We start from the raw sequence: 25,080 nt of genomic DNA, 5'->3' as shown, positions 1-25,080 counted from the left end.
ATTGTGCAGTGCCCTTCGAGCTGAGCAAGATTTTGGCACAAGTCTCCATGGAACAAATGTTTATGCTGATCTTTAGCCAGAAGAGTTGTCAATTTTTCAAATGTTATTCAGATATTAGTGAAAAGTTGTGAATATTTTGGATGCATGGAAAGATATATCTGGTATTTGGAACTTATATATACTTCTCTCTCTCCATGCATCTAAAATATACATATATGTATACACACACACACAGGATATGTATATATACATATATATTAAGTGTGTATAGATATAAATACACATACACACTTAAACAACTATCTCACATCTGGCAAATACCACATTTGTAGACATCAAAAAGGGCTACTACCAAATGTTTCCCTGGCCAAAATTTCATTTCAGACACAAAAGAAAGATGAGAAACATGGCTTAGTCTCTACAAGGTATTAGCAGTTCTTTATTAAGAATATTAACTAACTTATATTTCTCTAGTGAATTCTATAATGCCGAAGAGTTAGTAGCAAATCTGCATTGAGCCCAAGTTCCTCTGTTAGGTACAATGACTACTTTATCATCCCTTAGCAAGCTTGTTGCTGCCCTGCTATCACATTCCTCGGTCATGTCCTGAAACAGCCCACTGACCTCAGACCCCTCTTTCACTCACTTACCAGTCAATCCACTACTACATATTTTTTATTCCTATGTGACGTTTCTAAGAATTACATGAGAAGGAAAACATACATTTCCTGTTTTGAAAGAGTTTAGGATAATAGTAAGATTTCTTATAGGTACCAAGTATCAGAATAAAATAATTGACAGAGAAAAGAGAGAGACAGAAACAGAGAGAACAGAGAGAGAGAGAGAGAGAGTGTGTGTGTGTGTGTGTGTGTGTGTGTGTGTGTGTGTGTGTATAAACTTAAGGGCTCAAAGTTCAACAGTACAAATCAGAATGTAAGTTCTAATAAGTGCAGAGAAAGGATAAGAGGAAACAAAGTGCCCTGGAGAAGTCAATGGAGGTGGAGGTTGACAGTCTGAGTTGTGACTTGAAGTATTTAGTTAGTTAGAAAGGAAGAAGGGAAACAGGTACAGGAGTGGCTCATGCCTGTAATCCCTGAGCTTTTGGAGGCTGAAGTGGGAAGATTGCTCGAGCTCAGGAGTTCAAGACCAGTTTGGGCAGCACAGCAAGACTCAGTCTCTACAAAAAAGATAAGAAATTAGCTAAACGTGGTAGGGCGTACCTGTAATCCCAGCTACTAAACAGGCTGAGGAAGGATGATCATCTGACCCAGGAGGTTGAGAGTGGAGTGAGTCGTGATTATGCCACTGCACTTCAGTATGCATGACAGAGTGAGGCCTTGTCTCAAAAAATAAAAAATGAAAGAAAGAAAGAATAGCAATTCAGCAGCTGGGGAAGACATGAATGAAATCAAAAATGACAGGAAGTGTGTACCATTAAAGTACTTCTCTAGACTATGTTAATATAGTCTTAGAAAATAATTATGAAAATTTTAATAAAATAATTCTCTCAAAAAAAAAAAATGACAGGAAGGTTACCTACCCGACTGAAAGGGAGAACTTATGTTATTGAGCAGAAAAACTAAGGTAGGGTAGGGAGGAAGCATTTAGATTGTCATAGGTTTTGAGTATCAGCTGAATCTCTGCATAAAAAAGAAAGATACACCATTGCTTAATGATACTGCAGACATTAACTAGACATGCAAGTATGGCTGCCAGAAATCCATCTTCATGAAGGATTGTCCTGCCTTCAGCATTGCGGCTACAAACTCCAGAACTGTAGTATTCAAGCAATCCCTTTCTAGAGCGAGGGACTAGACATAAATGATCACAGCTCCTGGGTCCATAAGGCATTCTCATCAGTTAGCTCAGTGTGCCAAGCAGGGGCAGAAGCACTACTATCCCACTGTACCTGTGGCCTTGAAACTCATAGCTCCTGAATCCTCAAGCCCGTGAGGCAATGAATTTCAGCTACAGACAAATACCTTAAGCAGTCACCTCAGACAGGGCTTATTAGGAACCTTTTTCAGAAGCCACTTTGTATCTCCAAAGTCAGCTACATGATTCTTATTGCCAAGAATTTATCATATATTGTCTACATCTTATAAACACGTATTCTCAACTCGCTATTTATGAATCTTACCTTTTATTTTATTTTTTATTTTTATTTCAATAGATTTTGGAATACAGGTTGTTTTCAGTTACATGGATAAATCCTTTAGTGGTGATTTTCGAGAATTTAGTGCATCTATCACAAAGCATCAAATCTTACCCTTTCAAAGCTAAAGGTACACATACGTATATTTCTTAAAAAGAAAACGCACGTATTAATATGCCCGCTATAACTGGCCTCTACATTTTAAATGCATTCCTCAAATATTTCTATTATCTGTCTATATGTAACAGTGATATTTTTTTTCAATACATATTACTTCTTCAGAGATCAAAGGTTCATAATGTCTCATTTTGTTTTATGGTAATTTGTGACTGATCAAGTAAAAAATCAGCCTCCTTTTCAACTTTGTTTCATGACTATGCCAAGAGAACGGATGGCCAGGTAGTTCTCTCTCCTATTCTGTGCTTTGTCAGCTACCAGGTCATTCAGCAGATCTTCTCTCCCAAGTGCTTTCCTTCTGAAGGAAAGAAATGCAGGTGGAAGGACTTTCCTCAAAGAGACAATGACACTTGATCTTAAATAAACACTGAAATTTCAGCTGGCAAAAAAGGACAATGCAATGTAATGTACCAGAAGAAAGATTTCATACCAATGCACTGAATTAGAAGACAGGGCTGTGACCTAGAAACCTTGATTCTTGCATGTACTTGGGTACTCAGTCACAGGAGCATGGAAGAAGACGTGGTCAGAATGGCTGCTTAAGATCAAAATATTAAGGATTCTTTTATGGCATGCTAAAGACAAATAATTTAGTAATTTATTCATTCACTCCCTTTTGATTGGCTGATTGACTGATTGTTTGATTGATTTCTGTTTTGAAAAAGTGCCTGCCTGAGGTTTAAGGGAGGAAATCAGAAAGAGAAAATTGGGTCTGATCATACTACATTAAAAATTGCTGTGAGCTGTCTGGGCACAGTGGCCCACGCCTATAATCCCAGCATTTTGGGAGGCTGAGGTAGAAGGATCACTTGAGGTCAGGAGTTCAAAACCAGCTGGGTCAACATGGTGAAACCCCGTATCTACTTAAAAAAAAATACAAGAAAATTGGCCAGGTGTGGTGATGGGAGCCTGTAATCTCAGCTACATGGGAGGCAGAGGCAGGAGAATTGCTTGAACTTAGGAAAGTGGAGGTTGCAGTGAGCTGAGATCATGCCACTGCACTCCAGCCTGGGTGACAGAGTGAGTCTCTATCTCAAAAAAAAAAAAAAAATTGCTGTGAACCTCCTGTCAGCCAAGGACTAGGAGCTTGCTTGTGCTCTGAGCCAGCAGAATTGCGCATAACAATGTGTCCTGGTTACCATTTCCAGTTCTAAGAAGAGAGAATGCTGTCTACATGAAATCCTAAAACGTGTTTCAGGAGAAAAATGCTTGAGGGACCCCATGCTGAGCTTTAGATATTTGCCTTCCTTGGGTGTTGCACTTAAATGCAGATACTCATAGAGAGCACAGACATTCTGTCCTCAGAGAAACAATGATATATTCTATCTATTGCATTGGTACATTGCCCCTGATGTTTAAAGCCACTCACTATTGTATTCACTGATGCTGTATAGCTGCTGTTGGCGTTTGCCAAGTCAGATGTGATTGCTACATGTGTAGAGAAGAGATGCAAGGAATAGGCGGTAAGAAAGATTTAAAGGGGTTCTCTACTCCTCCTCCTCCTCTCTTCTCCAACAAAGACACCTAACATTCTTCTACCATAGGAAAATCCTCTACTCTCTACTCCAAGATGCTTCAACATCAAAAGGATCCCAGCAGACACAAGATAAATTTTAGGTGACTTGCAAATTTAAGAAAACCTCAATCTTAATACAAAGCTGCTTTTGACAAAAGAACTACATACACAATATACACTTCAGAATGAGTGAGAGAGGATTCAAACCAGAACTGAATCAATACTCACTGGCCTGCAGCACACATAGACTCTCAGAAAAGAGGAAAAACAATTCCTGGTACCCACATGGAGAGAAGCCAACCAGAACTCAAGGGATGAGTATGGCTGGCTGTGTGCATCAGGGGCTATCAAGGAAAATGGAGGTGTAGAAGAGGAGGTATAAACCTAGAACCAGAGACTGGATTTGCACGTGGCTGTAGAAGAAGTAGATCATCAAATATTTAGAATCCTGCAATACTTGACATATGCATGCAATTGTGCACACACACAGAGATAATATCATCTACCTTAAATTGCTTTAACAGACAAATATCTACTTAACTGCTCCAGAGGGCTAATGTCTTTTTTTCTTTTCTTTTTTTTTTTGAAATGGAGTCTCACTCTGTCACCCAGCTGGAGTACAGTAGTGCAATCTCAGCTCATTGCAACCTCTGCCTCCTGGATTCAAGCAATTCTCCTGCCTCAACCTCCCAAACAGCTGGGACAACAGGCCTGTACCACCAGGCCTGATAAATTTTTGTATTTTTAGTAGAGACAGGGTTTCACTATGAGGGCCAGGTTGGTCTTGAACTCCTGGTCTCAAGTGATCCACCTGCTTGGGCTTCCCAAAGCACTGGGATTACAGGTGTGAGCCACTGTGCCAGGTCATAATGTCTTTGTATTATACAAGAAGACACTAGTAACCTGGTAGTAAAGAAATTTCCTATAATTTAATTAAAAAGTCATCATATAAATCATGTTTATAAAAACCTCATGTTGATTGATTCTCAATCGAATAAACCAGATACATGCCTCTATAAAATGTAATCACCTCCTTATATACCCTGAAAGTATATAATGTATTAAGAATTAGTATCATTAATTAAGTGTAGTTGATGTTCTGTGGTTAGCCAAGTACTATTTATTTTTATTTTTAATTTTTTAAACTTTTTTGAGATGCAGTCTTATTCTGTAGCCCATGCTGGAGTGCAGTGGTGCGATCTTGGCTCACTACAACCTCTACCTCCTGGGTTCAAGTGATTCTCGTGCCTCCGCCTCCCAAGTAGCTGGGACTACAGGCGTGCTTCACCATGCTTGGCTAATTTTGTATTTTTTATAGAGATGGGGTTTCACTATGTTGCCCAGGCTGGTATCAAACTCTTGAGCTCAGGCAATTCACTGGCCTTGGCCTCCCAAATTGCTAGGATTACAGGTGTGAGCTGCTGTACTTGGCTCACTGAGTACTATTAATATTAAGGTATCACTTAAGGCCCAATTCTTTAATATGAATTATGACATCTAAGCATAAGATAGATTTTGGTTGTGACAAATGATCAAGGTAAATATTCATTATTTTAGAACCTCTTAGAAATATCTAAATATGCTGGCATGCCTATCAGCATTTTACCCCACAGTGTTCAAACACTGGTCTTCCTGGATCTACACACTCCATTAGTGGGACCACTGTCAGTAAAGAAAGGAAGTTATATGATCATGCGTTAAGCCATTTGTATTAAATGCCTAAGGCATAAACCCATCTACCTGCCCCACATTTGCATTAAAGCCACTGAATATTGCTGCAGAAAAATATGCCACCACAACCGCAGAGCTCAAGTGGACACTCACAATGGCCTACCATCTGTGAAGAGCAGTGAAGGATCTGAGATTTTAGTCTACCCTATTTTCAAAGTTCATCTGCCACTGTTTAATGGATGCTAGCAGGGGACATGAGACTTTGGGTCAGAGACCAAGGACTTTATGACAATAGCAGTGGTTGGAGTGTTTGCATTTGTGTAGATTCTCTAGGTCCCACTTCTCACAGGATAATATGAAAAGAGCCAGGTGACACCAGTACATGCAAGAGACTTGTATTGTGGGAGAGGAACCACATGCTTAAGGAACCTGAATATTTTATAATGGGCAGTAAGCTTATCTAATCTTTGCCTTGGTGGGAGACATTATCTTCATTATCCTGAACAGCAAATGAACCTGCCTTTGCTCTGGAAGAGGCCACTGTATCTTCCAACTCCTGAACCAAGAGAGTCAGTGACTCTGATCGTAAGTAAGATCAGCAAAAATGCAAAGGACTCCTAGAGAATGATCTCCCCACACCATCCTCATCTGTGTTGTGTTTGACTTATCACCCTCCTAAATGACTGTCAACCTTCTCTCTCCAGAAACATTTCAACAATCACTCCCGAGTGGCTGTTTAGTTTTCTTCCATCTCACTTTTGCTCCTTTTCACTTTCTTTTGATTTCTATTTTTATGCTCACCTGTAAATGTAAGAGTGCCCCTGGGCTCTGTCCTTTTCTTTCCTGTCTATAAGCACTATTTAGGTGATTTCATACAGATACTTAGCTCTAAATACTAGCTGTGTGCTACAGTCTCACAAAACTGCATCTGTGTCCTAATTTCTCCCATGAACCAAACGCTTGTACGACAGACTGCCCACTTGAAATTTCTGCTCAGATACTCAACAGACATCTAAAAAAATGTAAACAGGGCTAAAAAAGAACAAGTAATCTTGCCTCCCAATACTCCTCTCAATCTCACCCACCTTAGTAAATGCCAGCCTCTATTTAGTTGCTCAGGTTGGAACCTTTGGAATTATCCTCTAATTCTGTATTTCCTTTGTGCCCACCCTGCTATGCCAGTTCTTCAAGAAATCTTACCTCCTCTACCTCCAAAACACATTCAGAATCTCCTATGCATCTTTACTATGACCCCTCCACCGGCCACCAACACTTCCCACCAGGTCTCCTATAACAATCTAACTCATCTCTCAGTTGGTTTCCATCCTTCTTTGGTGCAATCCATTTTCCATACACAGTTAAATAGATCTTTTAAAAATTTAAATCAAGTCACATTACTCCTCAGCATAATCTTCTTCAATATAATCTGCTGCATTTAATATAAAACGTAAACCCCTTAGCCTAGCTATAAAGCTCCCATGATCTGGCTTTACTTTTCTCTTCACTTTCATCTTATACCAGCCTTCTTCCTACCCTTTCTTGTCCAGCCTGTGGTCCGTTCAAGAAACAGAAAGAGGTTCATGCTGAATTTAGCCTCACCATGTTAGATATTTGTCATCTGTGAAATCCGTACCCGCCACCCCTTGATTTTTACATGGCTTTTCTTTCTGTCATTGAGATCACACTTTAACGGTTATTTTATTAATGAATATCCAATCTAAAACAGCCATCTAGTTATTCTCAGGTTAAATCTTTCTACTTTGTGTTTGTGTGTTTAGAGACAGGGCCTTATTCTATTCCCCAAGCTGGAGTGCAGTTGCATGATCACAGCTCACAGCAGCCTAGAAATCCTGGAACTCCTGGGCTCAAGCTATCCTCCCACCATGGCCTCTAAAGGCACCGGGATTACAGGCATGACTGCTGTGCCTGGCCTCATTCTACTTTAATGATCTGAGTAATACTTATTAATATTTGGTATATCTTGCATGTGTAACCTTAATTTTCATGAATGTGAGCTCCTTGAGAACTAGGGCCCCTTGTACATGTCTCATTCACTTTGGTATCTCCACCATTTAAATAGTACTTGGCACAATAAATATTTTTTAAATAAATGAATAAAAGCGGAGTGCCTTAGTGATATCTGTAAGAATTGGCAGGAATAGGGGTTCCTTGGAGAAGAAAAAAGATAATTAAAACAACAGGATTCTTTTTATTATCTTCTGGCACAGTCTGATTGATGCATGTACATGAAAGGTATTTGGCCATCTGGAGTCCTTTTTTTGAAGATGAACTATTTCAACTTAATTATTTTTTGTCTATGGAGAAAATTTTAAGCCACTTCCCAGTTAAACATAGTTCTAAGCATCCTACCTACTTAATAAGCAATTATACTTAAACAATGTTATAGAAATAATGCATAGACTTGACTTTGCTGTCTTATCATTTAAATTAATTGCTTGATTCATATATTTAAAACAATTTTTTTAGTATCTTCTATATGTAGTCATGATGTAGAGACTGAAATTTTGACCATGAACAGGACAGAAAAGGGACTCCTTTCTTCATATAACTCATAAGCAACAAAATATAAGATGTAGAACCAGCCACCTATTAGCTGGGCACCACTCCTTGGCAGAGTGTGAAATTCTTTTATCTGGATTTTTGTTTTTAAGAAGTTAACAAAGTTACATGCATTAGTGAGTATATGTTTTCCCAAAGAAGTGCCTGTAAAATAATCACTTAAGTTATCCTGTGGCATACAAAAATATTTTCAATCTGTGCTTCAACCCATTTTTTAATAATCTATAAACAGGACTAAGAATGACTACTCCTTAATTTGAAAATTTCTAGTCTACCACTTTATTGCCTTGAGAAAAACTTTTAATAGCCTGCTGCCTCCATTTCTTAATCAGAAAAACATATTAGCAAAACAAACATTTCATTTTCAAACAAACAGGAGATGATATAATAGATGTAAAATCCCTGAGTCTTTTCATAAATCTAGTTTTCATACAAAGCATTAATAATGAGTGATAAAATAAAAAATGATATCTCCTAAATTAGGTCATGAATGTCTATTATTACCTCTTTAGAAAAGAATGGAAAGATTTCTTGGAAGAAACAATGTTAGGGTATCCAAACCAATAGCTATTTGAATTGCATAAATGAAATGCTATCTCAGCTCCCGAGTGAGTATCAGTTGAACCACATGGGTTCCCATCATTTTCTTCCTTATAATATCTTGCATAGCCCTGATGAAATGTAATGGGGAAAAATAACCTTGGAATTGGCTGTGGAGGAAGTATTTACATCACAGAATTTGGCAAACACTAGAATTCAGGGACTTTTCCATACCCACTTTTTTTAAACATCCCCTGCCTATCTCTCACCACCCTCTAAGAGCTGTCACAGCAAGCAGCACGCCACTGATTCTAACACACAAATGCTTATATGAATTCTTCTTCCTGTCGTTGTAAAAACATGCACGCAGATCAGGGAGCCCTAGGGTAATGATGTTGGAGAAGCTTCAGACAAGTCTGAATTAGACAGGTGTTCTGAGAGGAAATCCAGCTTGTGAAATCACACACCATCAATGAAACCTCCTAGCTTGTTGAACAGTCTCTTCATAGGAACAAAGAGCAAGAGAGAGAGAGTTAAGGGGAGAGGAGTAAAAAGGAAGGAAGGAAGGAAAAGGAAAGAAGGGAGGGAGGAAGAGAGGGATAGGAGTAAGGAAGGGAGGAAGAGAGGGAGGGAAAGAGGAAGGAAGGAATGAAGAAAGGCAGGCAGGCAGGCAGGCAGGCCAATATCTTCCCCAAAAGTGTCTATTTCTCATTTATATACCCCAGAATCTGACAGTATTATAAGCCTCTAAAACTTCCTTAGCTGTAAAGATGGATTATTAAACTATTTTTCCATTAATTAAAATAAAAAGAGAGTTTTAAGTGAAAATAGGAAGTGAATTCTCTATTTGCAAGTTCACTGGTGCATAAAGTTAAACATTATATTCCATAAAGACAGCCCATTGTGCTAATAGCAAAGCAGTAAACACTACATTATCTCCGATGTGTTCTTCCATCCATTCAAATACAAACAACCATTTATCACAAACAGCCACTTTCTTAAACCCCTTAGCCAGAGAATTTTAGGACAAGACTTAGCGACTAGGAAAGAAAAAGCCAAGCTAAATATTTATTAGTATCTTAAAGTTACAGCACCCCTTCAGGAAGGGCCACAGTTGACCTGTCACTGGGTGTTTCCTCTGCCTCTTGCCTGGGCTGAAGAACACTCTTTTCTCTAGCTGGCTGCATTCACATTTATAGAAAGGTACAAGTTTCATATGTCAATCTCACACCTTTTTGGAAATTAGTATGGTGTAGAGCGAAGAGTTTATCCGTAGGAAAAGGGCTGTTCAAATGTTGTGTTAAAATGTTGCTTATTTCAGTCTTTTTATGACATCAGAATGTCAGGCACTTAATCTAAAACTTGCTTTTTCTCCTTCAGGAAGGAGTCACAATCCCTGCCTCACAAGGCTAGCTTGGAGACAACACCTATGAAAGAGGCATGCATAATTCCTAATAAGCCTCCCACTGCAGTCCTTTACCTCTCTCTTGCTATATCATCATTGCTCCTCAAACATGAGTAAGTAATCCTTGACTTGTTAGGACAAAAACATAGTGGCTTCAGTCCAATTACCAAAAGCATCCAAATAGTCAAAAAGAAGAATTTAATTTGAATCTTATACACACAGGGAAAAAAACTCTGCCTTTAAATTTCTCTTTTAGTGCCCTTTAATCATTGTTTTTGTCTACCTGTTTCTAGCTTAGGGAAAAAAAATCCAGAAGTCTTTTTAATAAGAGGGCTGCAGATACAAGTTTAGAATTCACAGTTCCTGGTTAGTGGCCACGTCAATAATAACGCACAAAGAAGGAAAATGATTATCATTGTATATCATTCCTATCATACTAGATGCTCATTAGATGCCTTATCAACATTTAAGTGCCTTATCAACAATCCTCCAGGCCAGGCACAGTGGCTCATGCCTGTAATCTCACCACTTTGGGAGGCCAAGGTGGGCAGATCACCTGAGGTCCAGAGTTTGAGACCAGCCTGACCAACATGGAGAAATCCTGTCTCTACTAAAAATACAAAATTAGCCAGGTGTGACTGCACACCCCTGTAATCTCAGCTACTCCGGAGGGTGAGGCAGGAGAATCACTTGAACCCAGGAAGCAGAGGCTGTGGTGAGCTAAGATTATGCCACTGCATTCCAGCCTGGGCAACAAGAGTGAAACTCCATCTTAAAAACAAAAACAAAACAAAACAAAAGAAAAACAATCCTCCAATACCCATGGGAATAAGACAATAGCAATGATAGCCATAAAGACATTAATATACATGGCACACACCTTTTATTTACTTTCATACCCTTTTCTGTGGGATCATCACATATTAGTGTATCTACCCTTAGAAAAAGTGAAACTATAATTAGCCACAGGTTTGTGCAATCACCAACTTGGATAATGATGGAATTAGGTAGAGATAGTTGGTAGAACTGAAGATCCTATTCTGAAGTTCTTTTCTATTCATCATACTGAGGGGTAACTGGGTATTAGATTTTCACGGATTCTTTACTCAACCTGAAGATAAAAAATATAACTCTCTGTCCCACAGTTTAAAGAAGGTAAAGTGGGAGGGTAGGTGCTTTAGTATGAATAGAACACGCATTGACGAAATTGCAATCTACTTCATTTTAGTCTAATTTCCAGTTGTTTAAGGATTTCTATATTTATTCCTCACTTACATACTCCTCTGAAAATGAGAGCATAACTGCATTTCATAAGCGTGTTTTATTTTTCAAGGTATTAATATTTCATAACTGGGAACCATGCCCAGCAAATACACTTAGTAAGTCCCCACAGCTTTATCAAGGAGACGTTTTCGATAACAAATGTATCTGGAAATTAAGCTATTGTTAATACCTTGTATAGAATTCAGTTAATTAATTTGCTAATTAACCTTCCTCTGTTATTTATGGCTTTAGCAACTCTGCCTTTTGCCATATGGTGGTATGCTTCTACACACATGTGTGCCTAAGATAGTTGGTGTTAAAGGACTCTAATTTAGACTTTAAAAATATGAATGCAAGTTGCAAACGGCCATGAAGCAATGCAATGACCTGAAGCCCATCTTTTCCAACCCGGCCCTCAAAGTCTTCTGTACTCCTAAAGCTAAAACTATACTCAGCCACAAATATTTAGAAAAATTAGGGAAGGGATATGTCTGGAATTTGGCTCAATTAATTGAAACTCTAAGTAAGAAAACCCAAAGGGATGGGATTTGAAAAGTACCTTAGTTAATAACTTGTAATTTCCTTTGTCTGAGATAGACATTCACATTCTCTAAGATGTCTGTTTCAGCATAGGTAGCTTGCAGAGTAGATTCCTGCACTCACTAATCTGAAAGATAATTTATGCCTGGCTCCTTTGCAGGGATTGTTTTAGCAACTCTAGGCTTGAAACAAGGCAAACACGAACTTTTTGGGTAACACCTGGAACTAAATAATGACCTCAGGATTACCACAAATTCCAATGAACATTAGTAAATAATTTCCCAAATGCATCACTTTCAAAGTTATTAATAAGAAAAGAAATCCCTCAGTCCCTTTTATCCAATGTTAGTTGCTAAAAATATACTATATCTGAGAATTCTGTGAAAGTCTCTGCTCGATTTTAGCACTGCTGAATACTATAAATGAGGACATAATTTAGCAATTATTTGCTTTTTTCATGGAGTTTTGATTTTCAGAATCTGAGGCTTAGGGAAAAACCCACTGTGTACATAAATCATTTGGAAGAAAAAGACACTAACAGGCAGATGACAAGCCTGAAAAAAAGGAGAGTGATAAAGAAAGGAATGTCTAACCACAGAGACCTCCTTAATTTGGAAATCTGAATAAACAGTGATATTAAACTACCATCTTTTAATGGCAACTAAAAACTACTACTAACCTCAGAGTTCTTACGTTTTTTAAATGATAGAGGCACAGAGTTTATTTGATGATGGATTCTCATAATTTAGTATTACAAAAGCTAGCAAAGAAGTAATTTCTTGTCATGTCCAAGAAATTTATATCTGAAAAAGGCAGATGTCTTTAAAGTGCTTTAGACAAACCACACAGTATTTCCTACTTGGAATAAGTAGTCTTTGGGTTTTAGTACAACATAAAATAATTAATGCATGTGTTCATATGTATACATACACAAATGCATGCGTATATATTTAAGAAAGCATACCTTATTTAAGAAAGCACATTGGTTAGGTCTACACAGCTTTTTATCATAATGTTGGGAAGCTTTTTCCACCCATAATTTATGTTAATTAGTAATTAGTTAATTGGTTTAGCAATCTATTATGGGTTGAACTGTGTCCTCCTCCAAAAGATAGGTTGAAGTCCTAACCTCCAGTATCTGTGAATGTGGCCTTATCTGGAAATAGAGTCTTTGCAGCTATAATCAAGTGAAGAGGAGGCCATTAGGGAAGGCTCTAATTCAATATGATTGGTGTCCTTATAAGAGGAAAGTGCCAGGTACAAATAGAGACACGCAGTGGGAATGCCATGTGACAACAAAGGCAGAGATTAGAGTGATGCAGCAGCAAGGCACAGAATGCCAAGGACTGATGGCCACCAAAGAAGCAAAGGAAGATTCTGTGTCAAACACTGAGAGAAAGCATGGCCCTGTCAACACCTTGATTCAGACTCCCAGCCTCTAGAAGTATGACAGGATAAATATCTGTTGTGTTAGGCACCAGGCTCATGCTAGTTATAGAAGCCCTAGGAAATGAGTATGCCATCTAATTGGTCAGTGAACAAATATTTCTTGAGCTCCTTTTATGAACTTGAGATTGTGCTAGCTGCCAGAGTTACAACACTGAATTATACTGATGATGACTGTGCTTTTATGGAGGGAGAACAATTGGATAAAACATAATCTGGAGGCAGAATCGACTATTGTGGGAGCATAAATCAGAGGGTGCTAAGAGAGGGCCATGGAATCATTCCCACTGTAAGTGACTCTGTGCTGAAATATGGAGGATGAGTAGGAGTTAGCTTAGAAAGGAAGTGGGGAGGCTTGTTTCAGACAGAAAAAACCACACGGCTAAACTCTGAAAAGCCAAAGAGAATGCTTGAACATTCGATGCACTGTTATCCTGTCAGAAGAAAGATATCACTGGTCAGAGATGAAAGGTACAGATTGGGAAGAGCTTTGTAAGCTTTTTAAGGAATTGTGATTTTTATTCTGTGGGAAGGAGAAGATATTTAGGATTTTTAAAAAGGAGGTTGATATGATCAGATTTGCATGGAGAAAAACCATGCTGACTGCAGTGTGGAAAACGGATTGGAAAGTCAGAAAGACTAAACATGGGCAGCCCGCACCTTGGGAAAACTGACAGAATTCAGCAAGCATTCTGCTATAGATTTGCCCATTGTTTCAATTCCCCTAGGACTTTCACATGTAATTTTATGTGAGCCTTCCACCAAACTCAAGAGAAAAGTAGACCAGAGATTACTCCCCAGTTTACCTAGTCAAGAACTGTGACACAACAAAATACAGCAAATTGCCCAGAATCACACAGCACACAGCCGGCTGACAATGAAACTGGAACTGCAATGTGTCCTGCTAACTTCCTGCCATGTGTGCACTCCATTATATAGGAATGCACATTGCCCACTAATTAAAATTTTACTGCCATCAGGGGGAAGGCATCACTGCATAAAGCCAGGATAATGCACTGGAAAGCTCACTCAATCTCGAACAGCTGGAGAAGAGGGTCTGCTGGGACTCTTCTTTTTCTCCTCAAGCACACATGCGCACAGCTCCACCAAGTGGAAGAAAACACCTCATGTTAGCTCCCAGGCTTAGGGAGGAAGAAATCTCATTCTCCTCAGCCAAAAATGTTGCGGGACAGGGACTGGGGAATAATAATAATCTCATTGTCTCATTATATTTGACTATATTGGTATAAAATATGTGTACTTTATTAGATGGACCATCCAAGATTGCTGGGGCAGAGGAAGAGAGGAGGGTTTTTTCTCTTTTGTTTTTAAGAAACGAGGTCTAACTATGTTGCTCAGGCTAGAGTGCAGTGGCTATTTACATGTATTATCATGGCACACTACAGTCTTGAGCCCTGGGCTCAAGTGATACTTTTACCTCACCTTCCCAAGTGGTTGGAATGGAAAGGGTATGTTCTTAAATCATGTCTCACCGTCCCATCGATAGTGTTGTTAGCTCTAGATGTAGCCACTAAGCAGGAAAAAAGTGTCTCCCGGCTTTCAACCTAATCAGAGTTCATGTATTTGTGCACAAATGGGAAGATCAGGAGCTACAGGAGCCTTCATTCTCTGCAAAGACAGACTCTGTTGATAATGCAGTCTTCCCTTTAGGGAAGACCAAGATCTCCTTATTTTTTTTTGAATTTGTAAACACACACACACACACACACACACACACACACACATGCATGTACACACACATTCCACCCAAAAGAATAGAGTTCAAAAATGGATTAAGGACCAACAGTTTATGAAGGGGCTAAACTGTTTGTGAGTATTTTTTTTCTTCCCCAGGGTTATGGTGTAGTAAGCAAGGTCTGCAGTCAAGCTTCTCTCGGAAGGTCTTTTGGAAGACCAGGTAGCTTTACTGCTGTGGCCACAGTATAGGAAGGCATAGAGGGCTCAGATTGGGCTAACACTGTTGTAAGCCCTTTGTTTTCATACTTTTTGCTGCAGTTTAAGAAGTAAAATCCAGAAGGCCAAGTTCAGAATGTTAGCCTAGGAAGAAAGTCTAGATCTAAAGGAAGAAAGTCTTTGATCTAAAGTGTCCCCACTGGACATATCTTCGAGGTAATCTAACAGGAGATGGCTGGTGGAGGATTTGGAGATATGGGACGTAGTCCATCTCTTCCTTAGAGCTCTTCCCCCCATGTCAGTTGAAAAGTTCTTCTACAGCTGCTTGTTAATTAAGGAGAAGCAGTGGAAGCCAGCAATTCACAGCTAAGACTATGGGATGTTGGAAATACGCTAATTCGTATTTGGCAGAGAGAAAACTGAAAAGCTAAACATCTTACTGAAAACAACAATCAGTCTGATGGAAAAGCAGCCTCTTTCTCCATGTCTTCAACTTCAAGAATTAGTGCTACCATGGGCTGAGTCATTGTTTTCATTAAAGAAGGGCTTTAGATGAGCTTATGTCATCACTTGGATAGAGACAGCCAGGGCAAGTCTCACCTACACAGGACACACTGGTTTATTAGGGCATCCCCGGGGAAGAGGTTTTGTGGAAAGCACTGTCATTTGGATGAGAAGAAAGCTCTAAACCCCAACAGCTGTGACAATGAATGATCCCTTGGTACTCTCTGGGAGGCGAAGAGGCATTAACCTTGTATTGCAGCCAAGTTTTATTTTATTGTATCCTTATTTCTTAAATCTATGCTCTCTGCCCCCAAACAAGAGTAATTGGACATTATATCCCATTTGCTTTCCAGCCCCTAAAGTCAAGACACTGTTGTTGCCTAACAGCATCTTAAGGTGGAGTAAGTGGTTACACATTCTATCATACTGTCTCAACAGGGTGAGACGTTGGGAAGCGGGGTACTAATTCATTAATAGCCATTACTTTTTGCAATACCCAGAGCAATCATATCAAATCGACAAAATATCTAGAGTTTGTTTCCCAGCATTTTCTTCATTCACTCAATAAACCATTGTGGAGTAACTTGAAAAACACAAAGATAAACACTGCATGGCCCCTGTCTTGGAGTCTGCAATCCAGTGAAGGCATGCATGTGAAGAATTAGAAAGGGCTATGACAGAACTATGTCCAGTTCTGATGGAAGCACAGAGAAAAGAGGGATCAAATCTTTCCAAAAAATGGTGAACTCAACGTGCAAACTGAATAGAAGCCCCTTAGCAATAAATCACAAAATATTTATGGAGCCCCAAAATCATATTGTGACAAGACTTTTCCAAAAAAATGTAGAAACTAAGTTACGATACAATCACATGTCAGGAAGGTACGTTAAAGAGGAGAAAGGCAGAGCAATAGTTGTGAAAAGGAGATCCTTCTTATGGAAAGACTTGGGAAAATGACAACGTGTGCGGGCAGAAACAAGAGGTAGTGATGTGGTGGGTAGGAGGACCCTCCATCAAGGAAGCAACTGGGTAAGAATCAACTGGGTAAGATCCAGATTGGATCAGATTATCAGGGTTGTTTAATGTCAGACTAAGGAATTTTGACTTGATGGGTCATGGTAGATTGTTTCAGACTTTTGAGCAGGATAGTGATCTCAACTCTTAACAGCAGTTGGATTAAATAACTTTTATGATCTATGCATAATTAATCAGCAGATTCCAGAAGTGATTCCTGAAGACTGAGGTTTGAAGCAGCAATGACTCAGGGAAAGATAACTCAGAAATCCAAGTCTACAGAGATAAAAGCCAAGTAAGCTTAATGGTAAAGAGGACTTAAGACTCAAATAGACCTGTTGTATGACCTCTGCCAAGTGATAAAAACTGTGAAGTTTTCCATCCGCCTTCATGTTGCTGTAACACAATACCATAGACTGGGTAATTGCAAATAATATACATTTATTTCTTACAATTTTGAGGCTAAGAAGTTCAGATCAAGGCACTAACAGATTTGGTGTCTTGTGAGACCCTTCTTGCTGTGTTCTCACATGTTAGAAGGTGCAAATGCTATGTCCTCACATGTTGGAAGGTAGAAAGGCCAAAAGGGCCTAAGTTAGTTTTCTCCAGCCCCTTTATGAGGCCTTAATCCAGTCATGAAGGCTGATCCCCCAAAAAGTCCCCACTGCTTAACACTGCCACAATGGGGATTTAGTTTCAACATGAATTTTGGAGGAGGCACATTCAATCCATACTAGTGTCTATCTTCTCATCTATATAATGAGGTTAATAATACAGCTGATATCACAGGTTATTAAGAGAATTAACTGAGACAATGCAGGTAAAGCTTTTCGCTTGTCCAGCACATTGTGAACATTCAAGAAATATTAGTTACTTCGTTGTGATAACTTTTGTTGCCTTTGAAATACTGAGGAAGGGTTTGGAGAACTTCACTGGAAGGGAAAAGCTAATAGGATGGGGGACTGAAAATAGGGGTATGAATACATATTACAGATACAGTACATCAAAATGATGTGGGGAGCACAAGTGGATGTCAGAGGAGTCCTGGACAAACTCAGACTTCAACTGAGTGTCAGGCTTGGAGAATCTTCTATGAGAGAACCAAGTATACTGGATGCTCACCGGGAAGCAGCAATTAATTGCATGGAAATATTAGAACATTGTTCTTGGCTCTGGGAATTTGATTTGTCATTGTTCAAACTTGGTGCATGGCTAAAGAATGCTTTGAAAGGAGGAAAAGTAATGAAGGAATAAAATGCAGAAGCTTTAAAGTTAAAGTATTACCAGGTTCCCTGGTTTCCACTAAATTAGGTTGCCACATGTCATTTATGCAAATTTTCAATATATCCAAGTTTTTATTATGGAAGGTTTCTGAAATGAAGGGAAAAGAGAGAAAAAAATTTAAATATTCCAACTTCTCTTCATACATAATTTTATTTTTTTAGTTCCAGGATGTTTCACAGGTGATTGCATTGAGAACGAAAGAAATAAATTTCCACTACTTTATTTTGCCAGTCAATAGTCAAACTTCCCCCTTGAGTTCAGCTCTGAAAAGGTAGTAATTCACTTTTCTAACAGTATGGCTGTGAATAACTATAAAAACCCAGAATTAGTGTGAGTGAATTTTCTTTAGCAAGTAGCAAAGGAGCGAAGAGACCAAAAAGAATAAAAGTTTGCCTGAGGGCACATTTCCCAAAGAAATGTTGATTGAATAAATTATAAATTAACTTAAAAATTATAAGTTCTAGAATACATTATAAGACAGAACATGATACATAATGTTTATCTATATATTACAATATATAATTATATAATGAATATTTTTATATTATGTATAAATATACAGTAAGTAATACTGAAATATGTTAAGATTTGCGATAACTGTATTAGTCTGTTCTCATACTGCTAATAAAAACATACCCAAGACTGGGTAATTTATTAAGGAAAGAGGTTTAATTGACTCACAGTTCCACATGGCTTGGGAGACCTCACAATTATGGCGGAAAGCAAATGAGGAGCAGAGTCACGTCTTACATGGTGGCAGACAACAGAGAACTTGTGTAGGCAAACTTCCTTTTATAAATCATCAGATCTCATGAGACTTACCATCACGAGAGCAGCAGGGTAATGACCTGCCTCCACAATTCAATTACTTCCCATTGAGTCCCTCCCATGACATATGGGAAAGGGAGCTATGATTCAAGATGAGATTTGGGTGGGGACACAGCCAACCCCTATCAATAACTACACAAGAACACATGGTGAAGTGGAGACAAGCTTATACCTACTCATGGAATCACTGTGAATCCAATCATTACAATGTATATGGATCCAGGTACATTCTCATAGGGACTTCAATACCATAAACAGTATTGTGGTCCCTAGCATGATATTCTAAAGTGAAAAATAACCCTTTAAAAAGCTCTTGACCAAATCAAACAACAATCTTCTTTTAATATATATGGCAATTTCACACACCCTTGGAAGATTCAGTGTATTAAAACCAGGAAAATTTCATATGTGTTTATCTGTAAATGGAGTTATAATTGAGTTCAATCATTATGAATAGGATTTTCACCTATGTGAATATTTTGGGGGAGATTACATAGTCACAAGGGATACCAAAAAGAAAACAGGAAATAAAATAATCTTTTTGGAAATCTTAACTCGGCCATCTAAACAGGTACTACAGTACCTCTTAACATTGTGACTACCAAAAACCTACCACAAATTCCCAAAGACCTCTGTTTGGGAGCTTTCCCACTCCCATTGAGAACCAGTAGCTTAGAGCAAGAGAGCAGATAATGTGCTTTGAGTTGGCATCTAGTATTTGGCATGTTGTCTTTTCCCCCATAACTATTTATATTTGTTTTTGTGAAATTAAGACAAACTTTTAGAATTTATTTCCACATGCTGAGCTCAAGAGTACTAATGAGAGCTCTTAAAGCACAGCTCACCTATTTAGAATCAACCTCCCCAAATCCTCAGTTAATCACTGTTACTCTTTGGCTACTCTGTTTTTAAAAGAAAAATACAAATAAGATATAGTCTAATAAAGGAAATAATTAGCAAGTAACTTCCCTGACCTATAGAGGAACAAAGATTTTCATGATTTTAATGCACTTTAAATTGTTTTTAATATAAATGCAGATTTTTGCTAAGTCCCCCTTTCTCTACCTTTTTATTTTGACAGAATCAAATATTTAGAGTGATAATGTCAAAACACTCTGTGCCAGGAATTCTTAACCTGGTGTCTATTGCCAGGGCATCAAATGTGATATTTCATTTTACTAATATTATTTTTTAAAGGCATCAAATATAAATTTGAAAGTTCTCTAATATAAATGTAGAAACCTGAGACACATTTCCTTTGAAATGTTTTTATAATACTAAGGCATGTATATTTGAAACAGTGGAATAACTAGAATAAGCACAAATTGATTGCTGGAATGGAATAAGTAACAAGAAATAGGACTTTTTAGAGAAACTAATTTACTTCTTACTACAACCCTACAATTCAAGATTATTTTAAAGCTGAGAAAACTGAGACTTGGAGAGGTTCAGTAAATTGCCCAAGGTCTTATCACTAGAAAATAACAAGTATAGGATTTTAACCCAGGTTGCCAACTTGTCATCCATGACATCATGCTAACTGATAGTATTTTTTAGAGGAAGTTAACTGGTAGAACTAATAGATCAAAAACTATTAAATGGATCAAACACAGCAGTTTATTTTTATGCTCACAATTTTTTTTTTTTGCTAGGTGGGAAAACAGATTTTTAGGGTAGTTCTCCTCTTCATAATTATTTCAGAATTCAGGGTGAGCAAGGCTCATCCATCTTTGACATATGGCCTTCCCATTGTCCTGAGTATCATTTCCAATTCATCCAGCTGGATGATAAAGGGCACAGAGAAGCTCATGTCCATGGGGAGTTTTTATAGATCAAAGCTGGAGGTGGTATACAACAGGCCTTCTCATGTTGCACTGACTAGAATTTAGTCATATGGTTATCTCTAAGAGAAGTTAAGAATTGTACTTTAGACATGAGCCCAAGAAAGACAGGAGAACATGGTTTGGGTGAAGAAACTAGAGTCTCTGCCACACTGACTCAGAGGATGAGTTGCCTTTAAAGTTAGAAAAGAATAGGTCCAGGAATAGTGGAAAGTACCAGAAATTTTCTGGAAAGGCATTGCAACTGTGGGTATTAGTTAAGAACCCAGGCTATGGAATTAGGCAGCACGGTATCAAAACCAAAAACCACTAGTTACTATGTGACTTTAGTTTTTACCTGCTCAGTATCTTAGTTTTCTCATTATTAAAATGAAGACAGAAGTACCTACTTCATGGGTTTAACTGTAGGATTTAATGAGGTTAAAACATAGCAGAGAAGGCTAATTGCCTTGTAATATTCATTCTTTCCTTCTACCTATTGAATCATAGAACCTTCTATGTTTTAGGTGGACAAATGTTCCCTAGGAAGAGATGCTATTTCTTGGACTTCCTTGTAAGCTGGATATGGCCATGTCAGTAAGTTGAGCAAGTTACTTAATTAGACAATGAGTTATGAGCATAATCCAGACCAGATCCTTAACAGCAAGCTGTTTGCCTTTAGTTTTCTCTTTTATCAGGAATGTTTCTTTGGTCTCTTTTCTCAATGGGACCAGATAAGGTACAAGGAGCCAGTTTCAACCTATGGTGAAAAGAACACTTTGAATGTATCTGATGCCTTGGATGACACAGTCAAAGATTGCTTTCCTAAGTTGCTACACTGCTCTCCATTTTAGACTTTCATGTGAGAGAGAAAGAATCAATTTTATTTAAAGCAGTCATTTCAGTCTTTGTTAAAGCACTAAAATAAATACCTAGCTATTACAGCCTGTAAAGTACCTATAACAGTTCCTGGCACATAGGAAATGCCCAACAAATAATCATTTTATGTCTTAGATCATTTGTGTTGCTATAAAAGAATACCTTAGGCTTGGTTACTTATAAAGAAAAGAGGTTTATTTGGCTCATGGTTCTAAAGAATGTATAAGAAGCACTCATCTGGCATCTGCATCTGTAAGGGCCTCCAGCTATTTGCATTTCTGGTGGAAAGTGAAAAGTGGCTGGTGTGTGCAGAGATCACATGGAGAGAGAGGAAGCAAGAGAGAGAAGGGAAAGAGGAACCAGGTTCTTTTTAACAACCGGCCCTGTGGGGATGGGGGGGACAACTCTCATGGAAACTAATAGAGTGACCAGTCACTCAGTTCCTACTCACCCCAGGGAGGGCATTAATCTATTGATGAAGGAACTGCCCCATCACTAGTATTTCTAGGCTAGTATTTCTAGAGGCCATTTCTCAAGCATATACAAAGGAAAGAAGAGGTAACAATTCTCAGAATAAAAGCAGGGATTTTGTTGATAGGGTAAAATGATTTTGAGAAATACTGAGTTAAAAGTTAATGAAGGGGTCCAAAGTGGCTCCCGCCAGAGGTCATGGCACTCGCAAAGGCGAGGTCATCAGTTCAAGGCTAACCTGAGCAACCTCATAAGCTCAAACTGATTGGCAAAAAAAAAAAAAAAAAAAAAAAAAGTTAATGAATTTCTCTACTATAAGATTTCTTGGTGCTAAATCCGGTAATACTGATTGCTTCCAAGGAAAAAGAATGTGCAAGATTCCCTAAACTTATTAGATGATGGAACTTTTTTTGAATTTCTCTACTGTAGGATTTCTTGGTCCTAAATCTGCTAATAGTAATAATTGCTCCCAAGGAAAAAGAATGTGCAAGGCTTCTTAAACTTACTAGATCATGGTACTTTTTTTCAAGAAATATATTGGTGAGATAGTAATCTGTGGATACACTTTGGGGAAATATTTCACTAGAGAATGAATTGCAAAAATTCTCAAAGAACCATGCTAAGATTATTCCATATGAATGCCTTACACTTATGTGTGTGGCATCTGAGTACATAAAAGAATGCTAATTTATTTCATTATATTTAAAAACCATGCTTCTATGTTCTTCACACTGTTGTTAAAACAAATATTGTGAATCACTAGCTGTAATAACTTATGAGTTAATCATGAATTTCAAGTTAAGCAACTTATATATACTATGTAACCAAAGAGATAGAGAATCAGAAATGGAGAAAGACAAAGGAAACCAGTGGGGTGGGTTCAAATCATGGCTACACTGATGTTGATGGAGGGCATTTCTGAGACCTTGATATCTTTTCTATCCAAACCATTCAAAGCCCATGAAATAAGAAGTATATGTTTGAAGAAATGCATGGAAAGTATATTTGACAATCACCAAACCACAAAATAAAAAGAAGTATGGATTCAATTGTGGCTAACACATCATGCTGACCCCAAAGTCTCTTATTAATAACAAGTATCTGTATGGAATAGTCATATCACTACAGATCTGCATTTGAAACATTCTCATAAATACTACAGTTGGGGGATTTCACAGGTTATTTTGAGTCCTCAGTGTTTAGCTAGGATATCATATTTGTTTGTTTGCATGTCTTTTGCTCACTCTGTTGCCTAGGCTGGAGTGCAATGGCATCATCATGGCTCACTGCAGCCTGGACCGTCTGGGCTCAAGCAATCCTCCCACTTCAGCTTCCTGAGTAATTAGGACTACAGGCATACACTACCATAGCTGGCTTTTTTTTTTTTTTTTTTTTTTTTGGAGACACAGGTTCTCTATGTTGGTTGGTTTCAAACTCCTGGGCTCAAACAATCCTGCCTTGGCTTTTCAAAGGGCTAAGATTACAAGCATGAATCACTGCACCTGGCCTGGAATTCATCTTTAAGGGATAAAATGGCCAGACATGGTGGCTCGCCCCTGTAATCCCAGCACTTTGGGAGGCCAAGGCTGGTGGATTATGAGGTCAGGAGATGGAGACCATCCTGGCTAACATGGTGAAACCCTGTCTCTACCAAAAATACAAAAAATTAGCTGGGTGTGGTGATGCATGCCTGTAGTCCCAGCTACTCGGGAGGCTGAGGCAAGAGAATCACTTGAACCTGGGAGGCAGAGGTTTCAGTGAGCTGAGATCACGCCACTGCACTCCAGACTGGGAGACAGAATGAGACTCCATCTCAAACAAAAAAACAAAACAACAGCAACAAAAAAGAGAGAAAACGACCAAATCTTAAATTACAGACTAAATTACCAAATATGATTCCATTAATTTTGATTAAGTAGTCAGCTAAAGAAGCATGTTTTAATTTTCATTCTCTCCTTTCATATTAATACAAATTGGAGGAAAGAAACTGGAATTGAAAGTAGGATCCTTACTTAACATTGTAAGATGAGTTTATGTTTTTATGAGCCAGCTGTTAGAAGGGAAACACAAAAGATTCTTTCTGACAGGCACTTATGAGGAACACACACTAACAGCTGAATGAAGGTGAGCCAATTAAACCACTTACTCTTGCCTAATAGAGTTCTTTAGAGCCCAAGCACCTGGCTTGGAGTAAACATTTACTTTTTGCTGCATGATATTTAATCAGCTCATCAGGTGGTGAAGAGCTCCATCCAGGAGGGCGTTTCTCTGACCTTACACTTCGCTTAATTAGAAACATCGTTTAGGGGTAACCCCTCTGCTTCCTTAAGTATCTCCTCTGCTTAGACCAATCCCACTTTTAACTCAGCAATTCTTTAAGGATGGGTGTGACAAATTTAGGGATTTAGGAAGCTTCCCAGAGTTTCTCCCCACATGCTAAAAGACAAAAGGCAGTTTTAGGTCATATAGGAGGAAAAGAAGGCGGGAGAAAGAGACTCGGCAATAAACATGGGGCCCCTTCAGCCTTAATTTGGAAGTGGAGGAATCAAAAAATATCCCCATTTGAGTTGTTTGGAATAGTAACTGATGTGTTTGAAATATTTAGGACAACGGAATACATTAATATCATCCTTCTGAACACTAAAAGCTCTCAATGGGAGGTGGCACTAAGAAACTTGAAAATATCTTAAGCAATTTCTTTATATTACAGATGAGAAGAGAAGATTGCAGTGGGGCTGATTTGCCCCAACAGTCAGATTGGTGAACGATAAAATTAGAATGCAACCCTCTGGCTCCCAGTCCGGGTGGAGGTTAAGAGCATTGACTTGGCAGCCACACTACTTTGTTTGAATTTGAGCTCTATGATTAATTAACTGCGCAGATTCGAGCAAATTATTTGCCTTCCCTATCTGTTTCCTCAGCTGGAAATGAGGATAATAACGATATCCACCTCATAGGGATGTTGTGAGGATTAAGTAAATTTACATGTATGAAGTACTCAATATAGCATCCAGGACAATGTTAAGTACCCTTGAACAACAAGGGTTTGAACTGCATGGGTCCACTTATATGC

General features: G+C 38.4%; 1 protein-coding gene and 1 pseudogene across 8 annotated transcripts in view; both read right to left on the bottom strand.

The window, feature by feature from the left end:
* NRG1 (neuregulin 1) overlaps positions 1-25,080 on the bottom strand; it is a 1,138,183-nt gene that overhangs the window by 640,551 nt on the left and 472,552 nt on the right. The gene's annotated exons all lie outside the window — the stretch shown is intronic.
* LOC128929373 (protein FAM136A pseudogene) overlaps positions 1-25,080 on the bottom strand; it is a 50,729-nt pseudogene that overhangs the window by 2,922 nt on the left and 22,727 nt on the right. The window contains exon 1 of the transcript XR_013525700.1: positions 1-25,080. This exon is cut by the window's left edge and continues 2,922 nt beyond it; it is cut by the window's right edge and continues 22,727 nt beyond it. The product of XR_013525700.1 is annotated as a protein FAM136A pseudogene (transcript).

Source organism: Callithrix jacchus, chromosome 13, assembly GCF_049354715.1.
Source record: "Callithrix jacchus isolate 240 chromosome 13, calJac240_pri, whole genome shotgun sequence".
In the NCBI taxonomy this organism is placed as follows: Eukaryota; Metazoa; Chordata; class Mammalia; order Primates; family Cebidae; genus Callithrix; species Callithrix jacchus.
Note: the sequence above shows the minus strand (reverse complement) of the source record. Positions and strands in the feature narration are given on the sequence as shown.